At 42.0% G+C, this 22,587-nt stretch overlaps 1 protein-coding gene and 1 non-coding gene across 3 annotated transcripts in view; both read left to right on the forward strand.

Annotated features, from left to right (window-relative positions):
• Positions 1-22,587, forward strand: part of DTX3 (deltex E3 ubiquitin ligase 3) — a 125,814-nt gene that overhangs the window by 57,111 nt on the left and 46,116 nt on the right. The window lies entirely within an intron of this gene.
• Positions 12,710-12,848, forward strand: LOC134576989 (small Cajal body-specific RNA 11). The gene has a single exon (XR_010085907.1). It is a non-coding gene; the product is annotated as a small Cajal body-specific RNA 11 (non-coding RNA).

Here is a 22,587-nt window from a genome sequence, read left to right on the forward strand (position 1 = left end):
GTCTGTAGTGAGCTTGTGTTTCAGTAAGTTTATAGTTAGCTTATGTGTGTGTCAGTGAGCTTATAGTGAGCATGTCTGTACAGTGCTTGAGTGTGTCACTGAACTTATAGTGAGCTTGTTTGTATCAGTGAGCTTGTCTGTATTATGCTTTTGTGTGTTTAGAGAGCTTGTCTATAGTGAGCTTGGGTGTGTCAGTGAGTTTGTAGTGAGCCAGTGTGTCAGTGAGCTTTTGTGTGTCAGTGAGTTTTTAGTGAGCTTATATGTGTGTGAGCCTGTGTGTGTCAGTGAGCATGTCTGTAGTGAGCTTATGTGTGTGTTAGTGAGCATGTAGTGAGCTTATGTGTGTGTGTGAGCCTCTGTGTGTGTCAGTGAGCTTGTAGTGAGCATGTCTGTAGTGAGCTTGTGTGTTTCAGTGCGTTTGTAGTGAGCTTATGTGTGTGTCAGTGAGGTTGTAGTGAGCTTATGTGTGTGTGCTGTGCTTGAGTGTGTGTCAGTGAGATTATAGGGACATTGTGTATGTCAGCGAGCATGTCTGTAGTGAGCTTGTGTGTGTCAGATGAGCTTGTCTGTATTTGTGTCAGTGAGCATGTCTGTAGCGTGCTTGTCTGTAGTGAGCTTGTATGTGTGTCATTGAGCTTGTCTTTAGTGAGCTTGTGTGTATCAGTGATCTTGACTTGAGTTAGCTTGTGTGTGTCAGCGAGCTTGTCTGTAGTGAGGTTGTGTGTATCAGTAAGCTTGTCTGTAGTGAGCTTGTGTATGAGTAAGAGAACTTGTGTGTGTTGTTGAGCTTGTCTGTTGTGAGATTGTGTGTGTCAGCCTGGAGGGTGGGTATTACAGCACTGTAATACCCATGGATCATATGGAGTGAGGGGCTTCGGGTAATAAACAATATAACAGCCCCAAGGCACATCGAGATAAAAAACACAAACACTCTGTGGCCCGATGAATTATAAGGCCCTGGTAGCCAATTACTAAGAACAGTAACCTCTCTAGATGCTAACCATTTATATATTAACTGGTTGCTGGTAAAGCACAGAAACACACTCCTGAGCATGCAAACTTCACCCTCTGTGGCCATAAGCCATAAGCAAGTGCTGACTGGTTGGTAAAACGTAGCACCAGGGTTGGAATATTTCTTTATATACGATATATGGGGATTTAGATGTTGTTAATCTGTTTACACCAGGTCAGAGGCTGCTGTTAAATTTTTTGGGTTAGAGGCAGACAGTAATGAGTAGCGACAGGAGTGAAAACCAGTTGGAAAGCATTTCACTAGCAGTGATTAGTGACTCCCATAGAGAATATATAAAGCCATTATCTGCTACTTAGCAACTGGTTTTCAGTAGCTGCTGCTATTAACCCCCAGTGGTTTCTGTTGAAAATCTGCAGTTGATAACCAGCCACTTGCTAACAGTAACCTTACAGGCTGGCCTGTAAGATTGTAAACAAGCCCTTTGCCACTTACAAGGCCCGTAAGTTACTAGTCTTAGGCATGGCAAATACATTGTTTTGGACGAACCACTTTGTACATGTGGCAGTTTGGTTAATCTTGAGTGGCCATCACAGTTTCCTGAACTTGAGATCATTGAGCCTATCTGGGGAGATCTCAAAAGTGCGGTTCATGCAAGACTACCAAAAACTTTGCAAGAGCTGGAGGCATTTTGCCAAAACGAATGGGCAGCTATACCACCTGCAAGAATTAGGGGCCTCATAGACAACTGTTACAAAAGACTGCACACTGTCATTGATGATTGATAAGGGGACAATACACAGTATTAAGAAGTAAGGGTACACAGACTTTTGAACAGACCTTTGTTTTCTTTGTTGCCATGTTTTGTTTTATGATTGTGCCATTCTGTTATAACCTACAGTTGAATATGAATCCCATAAGAAATAAATGAAATGTGTTTTGCCTGCTCACTCATATTTTCTTTAAAAATGTAACATTTTTACCAATTCTCTAAGGGTATGCAAACTTTTGAGCACAACTGTGGCATTGAAATATAAAAAGTAAAAACCGTTCAAGAACAAATTAAGGTGAGTCAGCGCCAATGACTTGGCATCATAACAACTTAATTTTTATCAAGTTTTAATGGCGCCGGAGTGTTTCTTTGAGTACTCAAAGCCTAAACCTGAAAATAAATGTATTAATCATAAAACCACGACTATAACCAAATACTACATTCAACCCCACTTTAAACCTAAAACCAATAATCTAAAACAGCCATCAAAACTAGAACTTTAACCTCTGTCAAGACTTTAATCTTCTAAACACCCTATATAATGTAACTCTGATGTTAACACTCCTCCTCTTTAACCTTAAACATCCCTGTACCCTAACAACTTCTAACATTATCTTTAACCCATGCATGCATTTACATAGCTGCATACATTTACTATACTCACACATTCAAACACAATACATGGCCAGTGGGAATATGCATATGCATGCATTTATACATATGCAGTTGTCAAATATGAATATTTATGTTTATTCAATGTGGTCATTTCTCTCTTTACTATATTCAAAGATATTGGTCGCTTTTTTTTCTTATCTCATCCAAGTATTGTTAAATGTTTGTTATGTCGATATCATCTGCGTAAAGTATTTTACTTATATTGTAATCATAAATGTATGTAGATGTATGTATATGTATTTGTGAATATCTTTTTTTTTTTTTAATAATGAAATGGAAAGAAAATCTAGTCTAATAAAAAGCATTATGAACTATGTTTATTCAATGTGTTTAGACAAATGTCCAGTTAATAAATTAATTATACTCGTGTTATCTGACCTTTTCGTGTTGGGGAGCAGGGGGCACCTTAAAATGTTGTGTCTACGGGCACCAGACATACCCAGCTATATCCATCCCCAGGCTAGGCACAGCAGAAACCTATCCAGTCTCATACTAGGAGCATTTAAACAAGTAAAATGAAAAGGCTTTATCTATCTTCCACTCAGAGTTGGTGTAAGTTGCACTCTCAGTGGCTAGTCGCAGCAGTATCCCAAACCTAACCAGTCTCACACTAGGAGCAATGACACATACTATCTCCTACTCCCACAGAGGCACAGCATGGACAAAACCAAGCAAGTTTCATATGCTGGTTTGTCTCCATCAATAGATGAAGTCAAAAAATCCTGCTAGCAAATATATATATTTTTTTTCAGGCTCTTAATTGGACAAGAGATACAGCCCACAGCATTGAAAAGACCTCTTGTCATCACAGCAAACTGAGCTGCTCATTAGCTCTCCCTAGAAAATAAGCTTCTTCTCAATTTCGTCACTTATTTTATGGCACCAGAAATGCTTGTCCATTATGCCAGTCATTTGTTTGATGATACAACCAAATGGCATTTCAGAGTAATAGAATTCAGTTGATCTGGCAATCGGCCTACATTTGGATGAGTTGCAGGCTATGACTAATCCTATATAATCCCAATAATTTGTGTCTAGCATAAATCCCAGATAAGTGAGAGTAACTAATGCACGTAACACTGATATTTAGTGTTTTCAATCTTCATATATTCTAGAAGTTTTATATGTTATAGAGGGGTCTAGATAATAAAGAAATTGGAATCTAAATATATTAGTTAAACTACAATAATTTCCTAGATAAACTAAAACCATTTTTGAGCAGTTCAATAGTAAATAAGTGTCCCTGGCTCCAGCGTGTTGGGTGTTGTGTTCCCCCACGCTGTGTAGCACATGGAAATAGTTTTTGGTTTTGTGGGGTGCTTCCAACATCAGTCTAGTATTGCCATTGTTGGTGGTGACATGTTGTCGGGGTTTGCGTATCTGCTGTGTACATGCGAAGTGATGATCCCCTTAATTTGTAAGTATGTGAAGATAGTGTTGTTGGGTAGATCCCATTTCTGTTGCATTTCTGGGAATGGTATCACCCCTTGGGGTTGGAGTAATTGGTGTGCGTTATTCGTGCTTGTTCCCAGCTCTTGAGGCGTATATCTGGTGAGATGGATCTGAAGGCCATCAGAGGGGCTCTATCATGGAATGTGTGTTTTCTCCCTATGGTCTCCAAGTATGTCGTCCAAAACTGGACAGTGAGTTTCGTGGTGGGTAGGAGGTGCGGTTGCACTGTCCTGAAGTTTTTTGGTGTCCAAAGATATGCCAGTGCCTGGTTGTCCTTGAATTGGGCTTTTTCCATGTCCACCCACTGTGTGGTTCCCTCCTCGGTGTGCATCAGTATCCCCGTGGCCAAGGCAGAGGCTTTGTAGTAGAGGCCTATGTTGGGTAACCCTACACCGCCCTGTTTTGTGTGTTTATATAGTATCGAGCTGGCTATACGTGGCTTTTTGTTTCCCCAGATGAAAGCATTACAGATAGCCTGGAGCGTTTTTAGAAGTGTTTGTGGAATGCAGATGGGGAGCATTCTGAAAATGTAAAGTAGTTTCGGTAAAATCATCATTTTGTATGCGTTTACTTTGCCCAGCCAAGAAATGTGTGTCTGCGACCATTTGTGTGTGTCTTTTTTGCACTGTTGTGGAAGGGTGAGGTAGTTTAATTTCTGCACTTCGGCTATAGAAGGTGCAATCTTAACGCCAAGGTAAGTAAGTGAGGATGTCCTCCAATCGAACGCATACTGCTCCTTCAGGGAGGATGTAGTGTGAAGGGGAAGTTTGATGGGTAGTGCTTGGGTTTTGTCTTGGTTTAGGCGATAGTGTCATATGTCTCCAAACTCCTGTAAGGTCTCCATCAGGTGTGGTATTGAAAACTGCGGGTTTACCAGTGTTATTAGGATATCATCTGCGAACAGTGCTAGTTTGTATTCGCGTCCTACAATAGTAATGCCTTGTATGTTGGGATCATTTCTTATTTTTTGTGCAAGGGGTTTGAGAGATAGAATGTAGAGCAGGGGCGATAGGGGGCACCCCTGTCTCGTTCCATTAGATATCTGGAAGGGGTCTGAGATGTAACCCCCATGAGCTACTTTAGCTGCTGGTGTTGTGTACAATGCCATAATGCCTTTGATGAAGTTATCAGGGAAACTGAATTTTTGCAACACCCTTAGCATGTATGCCCAATTGAGTCGGTCAAAGGCCTTCTCCGCATCCAGTGCCATGAGGAGGCCTCCGCCCGATCCCCTCTCCATTGTGGCTAATATGTTGAGGACTTTACGGGTATTATCTGAGCCCTGACGTCCCTTGACAAACCCCGTTTGGTCATTGTGGATTAATGTGCTGATTATGGGTGTGAGTCTATTGCTTAGAATCTTCGCGTATAGTTTGGCATCCCCGTTTAGGAGGGAAATAGGTCTGAAGTTTTTGCAAGCGGTGGGGGGCTTGCCTTGCTTGGGCAGCGTGGAAATGTGAGCTAACAATAGTTCCGAGGCGAGCGTTCCAGTTTGGACACTATGCTGGTATAAATTTAATAGGTGTGGGAGCAGTATCCGTGAGAAGACCTTGTAGTATCTATTGGAGAGACCATCTGGCCCTGGGGACTTGTGTGATGGCAAGTCTGCTATGGCTCTGGATATTTCCTCTATGGATATCGGCTGGGTCAATTGGTATGTTTTATCAGGTGATAGGGCTGGAAGGTGTATATGATCTAAAAAATTGTCAATGTCTGTAAGTGTAGGAACTTTCGTCCCGTCATCTTCTTTAAGATTATACAGTTTGTGATAATAGTCCGAGAATTCATTTACTATTTGCTTCGGATCAATGATTTTCTGATTAGATTTGTTTAGGAAGGCAATCATGGAGGCGGTTGATCTTTGTTTGAGCTGTGAAGCTAGTTTAGCTCCCGCTCTGTTTCCAGAGGCGAAGTATTTGTGCTTATGTTTTTGTAGTAGATACGTGGTTTTAGCCAATTCAAAATTTCGTAGTTTGGTGTGGGCTTGTAATAGAGCAGCCTGTATAGTAGGTGATGGTGATCGTTTGTTCCTGTGGGTTAAGGAAGTTATTTCCGTGATGATTTCTGTGTATGTGGCCTGGCGTGCTTTCTTGGCTTGACTGGCATGCTTTATAAAGCTGCCCCTTATTACCGCTTTGTGTGCAAGCCAGATATAGTCTGGGGATGTGTCAGGGGGTACATTGTCAGTGAAGTAATTTTGGAGGTCTGTTGTAATGTGGGACACTATGACAGGATCATTTAGTAGAGATTCGTTTAATCTCCAAGAGGTTTTACCACCCATGGGGAATTGTTCAGACATAGTCATCATAATGGGGGCGTGGTCTGACCAGGAAATGATACCTATTTCCGTATCGACCACTTTCTCTAGGGACGTAGTTTTAAGTAGAAATCTGTCAATTCTAGAATAGCTGTTGTGTGCAGCAGTATAGCATGTTTAGTCTATTTCCACCGGGTGGTGTATTCTCCAGGGGTCTACAAAGTTATGTGCCTGTAGTGTGCGGCAAATGGCGGATGTTTGAGTATGTCTTTGTTTCGCCGTTGTCGTGGTTACCGTTTTTGCGGCGGAGGAGTCCATGTGGATATCAAGAAGGAAATTCGTGTCGCCTCCAAGAATTACCTCCCCAAAGCTATACATTAACAGAAGAGAAAAAACATTAGCCATAAACCCTGGTTGGTTTACATTAGGGCCATAAACATTCATTAGGGTAAACGGTTGATTGTGGATTGCGACATTGTAATAAAAGGTATCTCCCTTTTTTGTCACCTATCTTACGGATTAATTCAAAGACAACATTCTTACTGATCAGTATTGAGACACCTCTCTTTTTTTTGTGAAAGCACGTATGATAGGCTAGTGGGAACCAAGAAGAGTCGAACCTGGGTTTTACACCCCATTTGAAGTAGGTTTCCTGGAAGAAAGCCACGTGGGCTCCATGCTTCTTGGCCTCCTGGAGTGCCAGCCTGCGCTTATTGGGTGAGTTTAAGCCTTTCGCATTGAGTGACAGGAACTTAAGGGGCATGATAGTTAAACAGCTGCAATATAGTGTATAGCAATCGCTCTGGTTTAGTCTTGGTTGGAGGAGTTCGAGTAAATGTGGATGTTATCGGTGTTATGGGAAGTCGGCCCCGTTTGAGCAGGTTGGTGCGGGTGGAGGAAGGGAAGAACTATGTGCAAAAATCCGTTAGCCTTTAGGGCTTTATGCAAGAGTATGCAGACGGATATATGTTGGCTTACTCTGTAAGCCTAGCGCGGGGGTTGGTGGTAGTGAGATGCAGGGTACAAAAATCAATGGTTATCTTATTTGTCAGTTGTAATAAAAGTAAAAACAGTTATAGGGAAACTTTTAAATGCGAGTCACAGCGCAACAGTGAGCGGTGGCTCAAAACCGGTCATGGGCCTATTTCTTATGGCCGCCGTTGTATACTGTAAGTACGTTAAAACATTAGGTATATATATATATATAAACATTCAACCATAAACATATGCATTCTTTGTTATATAAAACTAAACACGCTAATTATGTTACGTGTCTGGGCGCACAGTTTGTGAGGGTTTAAGTAGCAGGATCTATGCGGTCTGGTGGTGGTGTTCTGATCCATGGGACCTGCTGCCAGTCTCTCGCCATTTTGCGTGGCGGCGGTAGGTCTTGCCTGCGAGTGTCGATCGCTGGGGTGGAGATATTCCAATCTTCCAGGAGCTTTAGGCCTTCCTCCAGCGACATGATGGCTCGGTCAATTCCGTTTATTCTAATAATTAGCTTGGTAGGAAATCCCCATTTGTACAGGATATTAGCGTTGCGTAGTGCCGCTGTTATGGGAGCAAATGACCGTCTTTTGAACATGGTGGTCGCTGATAGGTCGATGAAGAGTTTGATGCCTGCATAGTCGCCTGGTAGTTCCGTATTGTCTAGACGTCTGCATTATCTGGTCTTTTACCTTGAAGTAGTGGACCCTGGTAATGACATCTCGTGGTGTGGTCGCAGGTAAGTACCTTGGTTTGGGAAGTCTGTGCGTCCTGTCTAGGTGAAGGTCCTCCTTCGTCAGCGTGGGGAGTATAGTTTTAAATAATGTCTGCACATATTGCGCAAGGTCTTGCGGTTTAACGTTTTCAGATATTCCACGGATTCTAATATGGTTTCTCCTATCCCGATCTTCATTATCAGCAATCTTTCCTTCTAAGTAGGTTACCTTATTTTCTAGTGCAGCATGGGCTTCTGCAAGGACATTATGGGCCTCTTGCAATCCCTCTGTTCGTTCTTCCAGGTGTGCGGCCTGTCCCCCAGTGTTTGGATGTCAGCTCTTATGTCTGATGCCAGTTTGTGGAAGTCAGAGCGCAGATCTGCTTTTAGATTGTCAAGCATGGTGCTAATTGAGGCATCTGTGGCTGGGGCAGTGACAGTGGTGGGGAAGCTGCTTTGGCTATCACCTGCATCGGAGTCCCATGCGGGCGATCCTGTTCTCCCGCCGCCATCTTGGATCCGTGCGGGAGTAGCTTGCTGCGCTTGTAAGTGTGATTCCATCGTCCTCTGCTTCAGCTTTTTGGCTGATTTCGTAGCCATTGTGCTCAGGGTGCAATATTCGTTGTGGGTGGTTGTGATGGGCGGCCCGATCGCTGTAAAAACACGCTGTGGGACCCACGGCTCGGCGGAGCTCACAGCTTATGCGACCGTTTCCATGCGGTCCGTGGCCACGCCCCTGACCACGCCCCTAATTGCCTGTGGGCGCCTCCCTTGCAGGGGAGCACTGCATAAAAGCAGTGTCCCTGTCATTAAACCAGAGTTCTTCTTGACCCTCAATACGTAGCCTTGTCTTGTTATTGGAGGGAACTGCTATATCACACTGCATACTCTCTTGAGCTTTAATCACTTGTTCTTGTTCCTGTTACACTCTCCTTGGAGGAGAGGTCTTTCCCACACGGTCCTGAATGCTGTAGGTTCATTCAGGGTGGAAGGAAGACGGCGCGGCTCCAGTTAAGCTACGGCGGTTGTGGAGTCTGCAGTGGTTGTGGTGTCGTCTGCAGTGCTGGGAGTCCTCAGGAAGTGCTAGGAGCATCCGTCAACGGAAGGTGATCCGTTACACCAGTCTCCCACGCAAAGGAGGTCCCTGAGGAGATGGATGCCCTCCATTTTGAAATGACGATATCGGACATAGTGATTCAGGTCTTTCAAATTGATTATTGCACGCAGGTCTCCGAATTTTTTGTGGACCAGAAAAATATTGCTTAGAAAGGTATGTGGGAAGGGTGATCTTTCTATCGCCCCTTTTTCCACCAGTTTGTTCAATTCTGTGTGTAATGCCAGGTTGTCTGTTGCAGACATCCGAAATGGTGTAGGTGGTGTATTCTGGAAGGGAGTGGAAAGGAAATCGATTTTAAACCCCTTGACTGTGTGTAGGATCCATAGATCCTGTGAAAGCATTTCCCACTGTTGGAAAAAATGGGTTAGTCGACCTGCTATAGGTACATTGAAAAAATGGAAGGTTTATAACCTGGAGCAGTGTGTTCGCGTAGGGTCGGGGGGGTCCCGAGTTCCATTAGTTTTCTGAGGGACGAGGCCTGTAGCCTGTGAAGGCAGCTCTGCTGTTCGTCCTGCTCTCCCAGAAAAACGACCTGACTGGGAGCGAAATACCCTGCATATGGAGGATTGGGCCTTGTTTAAGGTAGTAAATACCGCTACATGTTTGGACAGATCTCTCATGAAAGAATCCCCAAATAACAAGCCATTAGCTTCTGGTCCCAGTTCTCGGGAGCTTAAGTCTGCTAATTTAGCATCGAGTTTATATAGTGCCGCCCTACGTCTCTCAATGGTTATAGCCACATTTGCATTACCCAGGAAACATAGGGCTCTTCTCGGACTGTGTGAGGGTCAAACTCCCCACTAGTTATAGCTTCGTCAGCTAGTATGAAAATTTGGATGATGGGACCAGCGATATCCAGGCGCTTGTCCTGGGCTGTCTTAAGACCCTGCTCAATACCCTTGCGAGGATCTTTCCCTGTTTTAGTGAGGAAGGTCACAAATAGCGGGTCAAACTCTGGCGTGAGAGCCACTTTACTTGGTATAGTTGGCCGATGGCATTCGGCTCTGAGTTTAGCCCTTATTTCTTTTTCAAGGGGTTTACGCAGCCACATCTTGCAAAAATTAGAGATGTGGTCAGGTGGGGCCCATTCGGCCGAACGTGGATGTCTAATGACCCTAGGGTCGAAAAAAGGGATACCCGAGGCATCCAGAAGGGTGTCTGAGTCGGGTAACTTGGGCATAGAGATGTTTGCATTTGTGTCCTTTTTGGTAATGAATGACTCCTTGACAAATTCTGATGAGGTATCCCCTAGCGCATTCGCCGAGGGGTCCTCATCAGAATAGCCAAGGTAGTAATCCTCAACCCCATCGCCCGTTTGAGAAGTGGAACCCTCCAAGGGGTTGAAAATAGCTTGGGCGGGGCGAGTGACATCTAATTTTTGGGACTTGGCAGGAGCCTTGACCTTGCCCGCAGACACACTATTCCCTTTCCAAGGGCGCTTACGTGTGACCTCCTGGTCTGAGGGCTGAGAGTCCTCTGAGTCAGAGAGTAAATGTGCGGTCGGATTGATTTCGCCAGGAGTCTTTTCATGGATTGCTGCTAACGCCTTGGGGATGGATTTGGTAATGGTTGAAACCAGCCAAGCTTTAAGTTCCTGAGAGATTGCGGGCTCAGTATTGTCAGACATTTTAGTTAGGACTGTATTAGTGATTCTGACAAATAGTCGTAAGACAATATTAAATGGGGTTCACCCAATTGTGCTTAGTAAAATTTCTAAGTCGGGGGTCACCCAAATAAGCATAGTTTGATATATAAGGGTGGCACACAATATATAGTGGGGTAGACCACTAAATTATATAAGTGGATTGTACCACTGTAACAATAAGAAGTGGGATTCACCACTCAGTAGTCAGACTTGTATGAGTATGTCTGTAAAATATTTTAAAGTGTGGGTGCATTTTAAATAATATAATTATAGAATATAAAAAAGGTGAGGGTCACTCACTTGTAGTAATGGTGGGTCACCCACAACAACATTCAATGAATCAAGTGACAAAAAGGTGGGGGTCACCCATAAGGCCCTCCTTTATTTAATAATGATAAGATACAGCAGGTATTTTCCTGTCAAGAAATAGGTACAATGAATAATTTGGAAAAAGGTGGTAGCACTTTAAGGGTGCTATGAGCAACAAGTAAATAAGATACTTACCGGATCCGACGTGAGATGAAGCAATTGCGCATAAATAACAAGGTAAACCGCGGTTTAAGATGGCCGCAACCAGCAAAAAGGCGGGAGGAAGCGCGTCAGGTAATTGCAGACGCGAGAAGGCGGGAACCGAGAAAGGGCGCGAAATTGAGCTGCGGACTCCTCGGAATTGGATGTGAAAAACTGAAGGGTGAGCCGCGGTCTCTCAGAATCGAGAGGAAACCGCGGCCACAAATGTAATAAAATCGCGGAGGCAAACACCGACGATTTTTAAAGGGGAACAATGGAGCTAAAGTTTAAAAACTGTTCAGAGACATAAATAAACCAACATGTTAGGTATAATTTTATGTAGTAAGGGTATTGTGTACTGATAATAAATTGTGTGAGAAACTAGTGAGAATTAATGTTTGATAAACAAAACATTACCACAGAAAATTATTTTAAAATGATAATAGAGATATGGGTGCTATAAAATTTAACAAATTAATGAGAAAATTAGTTCAAATATTGCATTAAAGGCAAAAACCATAGGGCAATATAATTGGAGCAGACTCACCTGGGAGGCAAGTGGCAAAGAAAGAGGACTTGGGAAGAGTTTGATGACATCATATAATACTGTTATGCACTCTGATTGGTTGAATTGTTTTTACACTATTGTTAACTATTTCTTTGCTGCTGGGAGGTTCAGTAAAGAAAGATAAGCAAATATGAAGCCTCCTGTCTTGCCATAAAATTAATGTCTGTGTATAAATAGTCAATGAGTTTGTTAGCTCTCACATGGATCCACTGAGCAGGCTAGATACTGAGCTATGGGGAGCAGAAAGGAACTGTCAAAAGTCCTGTGTAACAAGGTAATAGAATGTTATAAAAAATGGAAAAGGATATAAAACGATATCCAAAGCCTTGAAAATGCCAGTTAGTAATTTTCAATCACTTATTTAGAAGTGGAAAATTTGGGGATCTCTTGATACATGTAGACCAAGAAAGATTTCAGCCACATCTGCCAGAAGAATTGTTCGGGATACAAAAAAACCCCACTGGTAACCTCAGGAGAAATACAGGTTGCTCTGGCAAAAAAAAAAAAAAAAATGTTGTTTCAAGGAGCACAATAAGACGATAATTGAACAAAAATGAGCTGCATGGTCGAGTTGCCAGAAAGAAGTCTTTACTGCACTAATGCCACAAAAAAGCCGCTGTGTAAAATGACACAGAGCACTGTGATTGGATGGCTTGAAATCCATCCAATCACAGTGCTTTGTGTCATTTTACACAGCGTGGGAAAATTCTTTGGAATTTTCCCACGCTGTGTAAAATGACAAAGAGCACTCTGATTGGCTTAAACCAGCCAATCAGAGTGTTCTTAGCCTAATTGCAGGACGTGGCAAGGCTTTATTTTTTTTTAATTGCGACGGTTATTATGGCTTTTTATTTGGCCTTTTTGGGGGCTGAAGAAAGAAGATTTTAGAAGAAAGAAAACATCGAATGGTAAGTTGTTTTTATCTCATTTTTTTTTTTTTACAGGTTTTTAGTTAAAGGTCCCCACCCTCATAATTTTTAGGGTGAGGGGGGTAGGTAGGGAGATAAAAAATTTTTGTGGGGGGGGGGAGGGTTAACTAGGGTCCCCCCCCTTTTGTATTTAGTGCCCCCACCCACCGCTCAGGGGTGGGGGCCGGGGGGGGGGGACAATAGGTCCCCCCCTTATTGTAAATTTTAGGGCCCCCACCCGCCGCTCAGGGGTGGGGGCCGGGGGGGACAGTAGTTCCCCCCCTTATTGTTATTTTTAGGGCCCCCACCCGCCGCACAGGGGTGGGGGCCGGGGGGACAGTAGGTTCCCCCCTTATTTTTAATTTTAGGGCCCCCAACCGCCGCTCAGGGGTGGGGGCCAGGGGGGTACAGTAGGTCCCCCCCTTATTTTTAATTTTAGGGCCCCCACCTGCCGCACAGGGGTGGGGGCCGGGGGGGGGGACAGTAGGTCCCCCCTTATTTTTAATTTTAGGGCCCCCACCCACCGCTCAGGGGTGGGGGCCGGGGGGGGAAGGAGAGTAGGTCTCCCGCCCCCTCCCTTCATCCGCTATTGTGGCCAGAAAGAGTCCCTGTGGGTCCGGTCTTCAGCTGTCAGCTGACGCCACTCCCACAGCAGTGCTGACAGCCTCAGCACACAAAGCGCGTTCACAGTGCTTTGTATGCTGATAGCCCGTCTGAAGTATTCACCCATGCGTGAATACGTCAGACGTGAATGAGGCCTTTTTAGGGCCTCTGAACTTGGAAGTCCCTCTGGTGGCCGTCTGATTGACTGCAACAAGAGGTGTTCCAAGCTTCCAATGTAAACACTGCATTTTCTCAGAAAATACAGTGCTTACAAGAAAAAGGCTGCAGGGAGCTGTAGCACTCACCTGAACAACCTCATTAAGCTGAAGTTGACTATAGTGTCCCTTTAAGAAGTAAGGGTACGCAGACTTTTGAACAGACCTTTGTTTTCTTTGTTGCCATGTTTTGTTTTATGATTGTGCCATTCTGTTATAACCTACAGTTGAATATGAATCCCAAAGGAAATAAATGAAATGTGTTTTGCCTGCTCACTCATATTTTCTTTAAAAATGTAAAATTTTTACCAATTCTCTAAGGGTATGCAAACTTTTGAGCACAACTGTAGCATTAAAATATAAAAAGTATTTTGCTGAGTGGAAGGAAGTGCCAGAGGACACCAGGACACTAATACCTCTTCAATGAGATAAAGCAGTTACGGTGCCCCACAGTATCCCTTTAACTTTCAAGAACCTGTATATATTGATACATCAGTCATCTATTTTTGGATATATATATATTAGGAAAGTGTGAATTTTCAAGCCTACATAGTATAAATATGTGCACTCTTCCTTTTTCTATTGTAGTGCAAGAGAAAGGGACTTGTGTAGGACCAAGTCTACATTCATCATGGCCTTAGATTTCTGAAAATTGAACCTTATTAAAACAAAATTAGCCATCTGTAATACTTTGCCAAAGGGAACCAATGGGTTTACATTGAAACATGGAAGTGTGTACAGGTAGTCCTCACTTAACGACTTACCCGTTTACCGACTGCTCAGACATATGACCAGATAGAAACATAGAATGTGACGGCAGATAAGAACCATTCGGCTCAGCTAGTCTGCCCAGTTTTCTAAATACTTTCATTAGTCTTATCTTATAGTTAGGATAGCCTTATGCCTATTCCACGCATGCTTAAACTCCTTTACTGTGTTAACCCCTACCACTTCAGCTGGAAGGCTATTCCATGCATCCACTACCCTCTCAGTAAAGTAATACTTCCTGATATTATTTTTAAACCATTTTCCCTCTAATTTAAGACTATGTCCTCTTGTTGTGGTAGTTTTTCTTCTTTTAAATATAGTCTCCACCTTTACTGTGTTGATTCCCTTTATGTATTTAAATGTTTCTATCATACCCCCCCTGTCTCGTCTTTCCTCCAAGCTATACTCTCGCATGTGGAATCCCCTGAATCTGAGTCTTGGGAATTCCCCTGAATTTAAATCTTGGGAATTCCCCAGAATCTGAGTCTTCAGAATTTACCAGAATCCGAGTCTTGAGAATTTCTCTGAACATAGATCTGAGGGATTCCCGCGCTAGTGAGCTGGACTATGTTCGGGGCAATACCCCAAACACAGACCTGCTTTCTGGCGCACGCGAGACTTGGTTGTCTCACTGGTGTGAGGCATCCTCGCTTACTGACCAGTTCGTTTTACAACCTAGTTGTGAGAACGGAACTCGGTCCGTAAGTGAGGAGTGCCTGTATTTACCTAGTAAGGCCTCCATTTTGGACTTGTCCAGGTGGCACTTTCTGTTCTGTGCTTGTAACATGATTCATGGGTATTTTCTGTAAGAAGAAATTTTTGTACAAGAGAGTTTCAGGAATCTGCAAAGAAAGTCCTGTCTGTACTTTTTTCTGATGCATTCTCTGTGTTAAGGAAGTTGTGAGACTTGTGTTTCAAGTCTTCTAGACAAGCCATCAACCTCACGTAATACTGGTGACAGAACTAAGCAAACTGGGGAATAATCTTTATCGCTCTGCTGGTAGCTGCAAGGCAATGTTTGATAATGACAGCTCTGCCTGGTGTTAGAAGCAACTTAACTTCTCGCCCAGCTTTTACTCTGCTTATTTAAGGGGTCCAGCTGTATCTGCCACCTATCAGAACTTATCAGATCAAAAGGCTCTGTAGGAGTGACAGAAGCTGAGCTCACCTATGGTGCTAGATAATGTATGAGGTGATGTGCACCTACTGTGCTGGGCACCTGGTCCCGATCGCATAGAAGAGATTTATAGTCTTGGAACACTGGATTACTGGGGAATATGTTCTTCCACCTAGTTTTTGCTAAGTATCCAGCACCTGTCACTAGGCACATACAGCGAGTGTTGTTTTGCACAATATTATTTTCCTAATGTATGTTTACTTATACCTGTACGTAACTAATATGAGTTTGCGAGGTGTAAAAAAAAAAAAAAAAAAGAATTGTAGCTATCCACACCTCTTTATTCTGCAACTGAGCGCCTCCATCTTAGCTCCCTATCAATCATTGTAAGAAGCTCTTCTTGTACTGTGCTCCTAGCAGTCAGCATACAGAAAGCATACAGAGAAAAGGAGAAATAAAACAATGTGTTTTTCTTGTCAGAACTAGATTGGTATGTTGTTTACTAAATGTTTAATAGAATTTAAAAAACAATTGACAGCCGCTAGAGGCGCTTCCGCGCTTCTCACTGTGAAAATCACAGTGAGAAGACGCTGATGTCCATAGGAAAGCATTGAGAAATGGACTTGCCTCACATGCAAATTCGGCGGATGACGTCGGAAGAGGGAGGAGAGTCCCCAGCGCCGAGGGAGCCTGGCGCTGGAGAAAGGCAAGCATTTAACCCCTTCCTCCCCCTTCCACCCGGCGGGAGTGGGACCCTGAGGGTGGGTGGGACCTAGAGACCCTATAGAGCCAGGAAAACAAGTTTGTTTTCCTGGCGCTATAGTGGTCCTTTAACCCCTTAAGGACCAGACTGTTTTTGCGATGTTGTACATTTGCGACCAGGCCTAAAAAGACACTTTTGTGGTGTTCGTGTTTAGCTGTAATTTTCTGCTCTCTCATTTACTGTTCCCATACAAATTATATATTGTTTTTTTTCAGGACAAAAGGGGCTTTCTTTACATACCATTATTTATATAATCTCATGTAATTTAATTTAAAAGAAAATAATAAATTATAATGAAAAATTAAAAAATACATGTTTTTGACTTTTACTTTAAAAAATATTTTACTCATCTACAAAAGCTAATGAAAAAAACGGCTAAATAGATTCAAAATTTTGTCCTGAGTTTAAAAATACCCAGTGTTTACATGCTTTTTTGCATGTTATAGGGCTATAAGTACAAGTAGGATATTGCAGTTTCAAAACATACATTTTTAAAATGTATCAATAGTGACATTGTAACACTATTATCTGTCATAACTCTCAGAATCACACCCCATATGTACATATTTTTTTTAAGTAGACAACCCAGGATATTCAATATGGGGTATGTCCAGTCTTTTTTAGTAGCAACTTAGTCACAAACACTGGGTATTTTTAACTGTTACTGTTATACTTGTGTGACTTTGCTGAACACAAATATTAGTGTTTCAAACCAGGAAAACGTATCACAACAATTATATCATCAGTAAAATGCTGTTTTTGTGTGAAAAATGCAAAAAATGTCACTTTCACTGACACCATCATCGCTGTGATATGTTTTACTGTTTTGAATCACTAATATTTGTGTTCAGCGAAGTTTCCCGAGTAAAACAGTACCCCCCATGTACAAGTTTTAGGGTGTCATAGAAAGTTACAGGGTAAAATACAGTGCTAGCAAATTAAATTCTCTGGTCTTTCGGCCTGGGTTGTCAGGCAGGTCCCTCAAATTGCAATCAATAAAATTACTTAAGTAAAAATATTACATAAATAAGCACGTAGAATTTAAATAAAAATGCATATTTATATATTTGAAGTCTACGTGTATATTTATATAATTATTTATGTAATTTTGTATATGGAAATATGTATATTTCGTATTATTTTCATTTATTTATATATACATAGATATATATATATACAATTTCATTCTATGTGTATTTTGATATAAATATTTATATCAAAATACAGTTAGAATAAAATTTCATATAGATATATAATTATTTGTAAAATTTTATTATAAATTTTAATTTTTTTTTATTTAATTTAATTTACTTATTATTTGTGTTTTATAATATATATAGTTATTATATATATACGTGTGTAATTCAATTATAAGTGTATTTTTATATTAATATATGTATATATTAATATCAAAATACACTTAGTATGATATATATATGATATATAGACATATATAGATATTATATATATCATATATATAAATATACACATATAATTCTATTTTTTTTAAATTAACATTAACCTTTATTTTTTTTTATTTATTTTACACTAGCAGGGAGACTGCCTGTCAGCACAGGCAGTCCCCCTGCAGGCAGACACTAGGACACCTATTGTGGCCATGTGACCGCTCAGTTGAGCGATCACATGGCCCAAGGTGTCCTAATTCGCCATGGGGACACTGTCTAGGCTGCAGGCAGTCTCCCCACACCGGGAGCATCACCAATCGCAGCTGGGGGAACGACGGCGATCGGGTAAGTACATATTACCGTTGTGATGGTTCAGGACCGTCAGCAACGCTAAAATGGCGATGACGGTCCTGAACCGTCCTCGGTCGGTAAGGGGTCAATGAAGCAATTGAATGTACATATCATGCCCCTGCAGTCTCACTGCTAATTTATCTGCCATTTAGGAGTTAAATCACTTTTGTTTATGTCAATGCAGCCCTAGCCATATCTTCCTTTGTGAGAAGTCAATGTGAAGTAGCACTGGGATCAAACAGACAAAAAACTGTTCTTTCTGTTGAACTGAAGACCAAGCATCTTCCCATTTTTTACAACACAACATAAAGTAGAGTATCAGGATTGTGGGCAAATAGTGTCTGTTTTCCTAGGGATGTCGTTTATCTTACACTTGGTAAACAATTCTAAACTATCCTTGCCAGACATTCAGATGCCTACATCCATCGCTAGAAGGAAATGAGGCTAAGGGGAATTCCTAAAGCCACCAAAACAACATAAGCTAAAAAAGCTGACTTGGTGTATAGATCATGCCCCTAAAGTACCACTGCTCAATTCTCTGCCATTTAGGAGTTAAATTACTTTTGTTTATGTCAGTGCAGCCCTAACCACATCTTCTCTGGCTGTGACTCACACAGCCTGCATGAAAAAAGGGTTTAGTTTTCAATCAGATGTTAACGTACTTTAGAATAGTTTTATGTCCTGCTCTGTAAATTGAACTTTAATCACAAACATGAGGCTATAGCAGGGTATTAACAGAGCAGGAGGTAAGACATTCTAAATTACACAGAATGTGTAATATAGGAAGTTTAAACATTAGATCTCTCTTTGCAGGAAGTTTTTAGGAAGGCTGTGTAAGTCACATGCATGGAGGAGTGACTAGGGCTGTATAAACAATTGAGTAGTAAAACTGCAGGGGCCTGATCTAGATACCAAAACTGCTTCATTACGCTAAAGTTGCTTTGGTGCCTATAGTATCCATTTGTTTCAGATTATTGGATATTTTATATACATATTAGTGCTTCCTGTCTCACCAGGTTGCACCCAAATAATTCCTTGCTTGCTACATTTAAAAGATCTGCCATATAGTTTTAAAATGTCAAATAAGTAATGCTGTATACCACTGTAGACATGCACAAGGGATGTGCCATGTGCTCCTGGACACACCCTTATAGAGAGCAGTCTGTACATTAAGTTGTAACCATAACTTTATTTTTGTGTGATAAGGATTACCTCCTTGTCTAATGTTACATAAAATGTATAAAACTGTATTATTTTTGCTAGTAACTGGTTCATTTCACTGCAAATATTAAATGTTCCCTGTATGATAGGGGCTGGTGTTACTAAAGGTCTGCACATTGGCAGTCTAAGGGGTGCACCAGCAGGTAGTAGTGTCTTAGGACAAATCAGCAGTATATTAAATAAACTGGTGGTCTGGTGTTTCTGGTGCTCAGTGAGGTAGAGTGCCGCCAGGAATTCCATTCTCTGCTGTGACTCAACACTGTGTGTTGAACTAGAAGGAACAATTATAATGACCTGCACCATCCGGAGGTGCAGACCATATTACTCCATCAATGGAATTTATATTTTTATATTACCCTGGCCACACTGGACCGCCAGGGATTTTCGTCTCCTCCCTGCAAAAAAGATAAGCAGAACAGGGGACAAAACATGGTTTTTTTTTAAATTTAAAATTAGCACACATAGACAACTCACACACCACACAGTCAACACACACATCACACATATATAGTCAACACATACAGGGAGTGCAGAATTATTAGGCAAATGAGTATTTTGACCACATCATCCTCTTTATGCATGTTGTCTTACTCCAAGCTGTATAGGCTCGAAAGCCTACTACCAATTAAGCATATTAGGTGATGTGCATCTCTGTAATGAGAAGGGGTGTGGTCTAATGACATCAACACCCTATATCAGGTGTGCATAATTATTAGGCAACTTCCTTTCCTTTGGCAAAATGGGTCAAAAGAAGGACTTGACAGGCTCAGAAAAGTCAAAAATAGTGAGATATCTTGCAGAGGGATGCAGCACTCTTAAAATTGCAAAGCTTCAATCAAGCAACATTCAATCAACCAACAATCAAGCGTTTCATTCAAAATAGTCAACAGGGTCGCAAGAAGCGTGTGGAAAAACCAAGGCGCAAAATAACTGCCCATGAACTGAGAAAAGTCAAGCAAGCAGCTGCCAAGATGCCACTTGCCACCAGTTTGGCCATATTTCAGAGCTGCAACATCACTGGAGTGCCCAAAAGCACAAGGTGTGCAATACTCAGAGACATGGCCAAGGTAAGAAAGGCTGAAAGACGACCACCACTGAACAAGACACACAAGCTGAAACGTCAAGACTGGGCCAAGAAATATCTCAAGACTGATTTTTCTAAGGTTTTATGGACTGATGAAATGAGAGTGAGTCTTGATGGGCCAGATGGATGGGCCCGTGGCTGGATTGGTAAAGGGCAGAGAGCTCCAGTCCGACTCAGACGCCAGCAAGGTGGAGGGGGAGTACTGGTTTGGGCTGGTATCATCAAAGATGAGCGTGTGGGGCCTTTTCGGGTTGAGGATGGAGTCAAGCTCAACTCCCAGTCCTACTGCCAGTTTCTGGAAGACACCTTCTTCAAGCAGTGGTACAGGAAGAAGTCTGCATCCTTCAAGAAAAACATGATTTTCATGCAGGACAATGCTCCATCACACACGTCCAAGTACTCCACAGCGTGGCTGGCAAGAAAGGGTATAAAAGAAGAAAATCTAATGACATGGCCTCCTTGTTCACCTGATCTGAACCCCATTGAGAACCTGTGGTCCATCATCAAATGTGAGATTTACAATTAAATTAAAAAAAATAAAAAAAAATAATGTGAAAATGCCCCTTCCTCCTCCTCCCCCCCAGATTGCACATTTACACACACACACACACACACACTACATACACTGACACAACACACACACACACACACACACACACACCATACACTAACAACACACACACTAGATACACTGACACAACACACACACACTACATACACTGACACAACACACACACACTACATACACTAACACAACACACACTGCATACACTAACACAACACACACTGCATACACTGACACAACACACACACACTACATACACTAACACAACACACACATACACACCACATACACTGACACAACACACACTACACACTAGCACAACACACACACACATTACATACACTGACACACCAAACACACTACATACACTAACACAACACACACACACACTACATACACCAACACAACACACACTCTGAATACACCAACACAACACACACTCTGAATACACCAACACAACACACACTGTATACACTAACACAACACACACACCCTGCATACACTAATACAACACACACTCTGCATACACTGACACAACACACACTGCATACACTAACACAACACACACACACTGCATACACTAACACAACACACACACTGCATACACTGACACAACACACGGATACACTAACACAACACACACTGCATACACTAACACAACACACACTGCATACACTAACACAACACACACTGCATACACTAACACAACACACACTCTGCATACATTAACACAACACACACTGCATACACTAACACACCACACACTCTGCATACACTGACACAACACACACTGCATACACTCATACAACACACACTGCATACACTCATACAACACACACTGCATACACTAGCACAACACACACTGACACAACACACACACACCACATACACTGACACAACACACACACACTACATACACTAACACAACACACACTACATACACTGACACAACACAACACACTACATACACTAACACAACACACACTACATACACTAACACAACACACTACATACACTAACACAACACACACTGCATACACTGACACAACACACACTAACACAACACACACATACACACTACATACACTGACACAACACACACACTACATACACTAACACAACACACACACTACATACACTAACACAACACACACTCTGAATACACTGACACAACACACACTGCATACACTAACACACACACACTGCATACACTAATACAACACACACATTGCATACACTCATACAACACACACTGCATACACTAACACAACACACACTCTGCATACATTAACACAACACAAACTGAATACACTAACACAACACACACTCTGCATACACTGACACAACACACACTCTGCATACACTGACACAACACACACTGCATACACTAATACAACACACACTGCATACACTAATACAACACACACTGCATACACTCATACAACACACACTGCATACACTAGCACAACACACACACTGCATACACTAGCACAACACACACACTGCATACACTAATACAACACACACTGCATCCACTAATACAATACACACACTGCATTCACTAATACAACATGCACTCTGCATACACTACACACAAACACACTCACTGCATCCACTATACTGACACACACTCTGCATTCGCTACACATTAACACACTCTGCATCCGCTATACACTAACACACTCTCTGCATTCACTACACATTAACACACTCTCTGCATTCACTACACATGAACACACTCTGCATTCATTACACTAACATACTCTCTGCATTCACTACACATTAACACACACTCTGCATTCACTACAAATTTACACACACACACTACATTCATTACACTGACACACTCTGCATTCACTACACCCTAACACACACTCTGCATTTATTACACACTCACACACACTCTGCATTCACTAAA

The sequence above is a fragment of the Pelobates fuscus genome, chromosome 1 (genome assembly GCF_036172605.1).
Source record: "Pelobates fuscus isolate aPelFus1 chromosome 1, aPelFus1.pri, whole genome shotgun sequence".
NCBI classification, from domain to species: domain Eukaryota; kingdom Metazoa; phylum Chordata; class Amphibia; order Anura; family Pelobatidae; genus Pelobates; species Pelobates fuscus.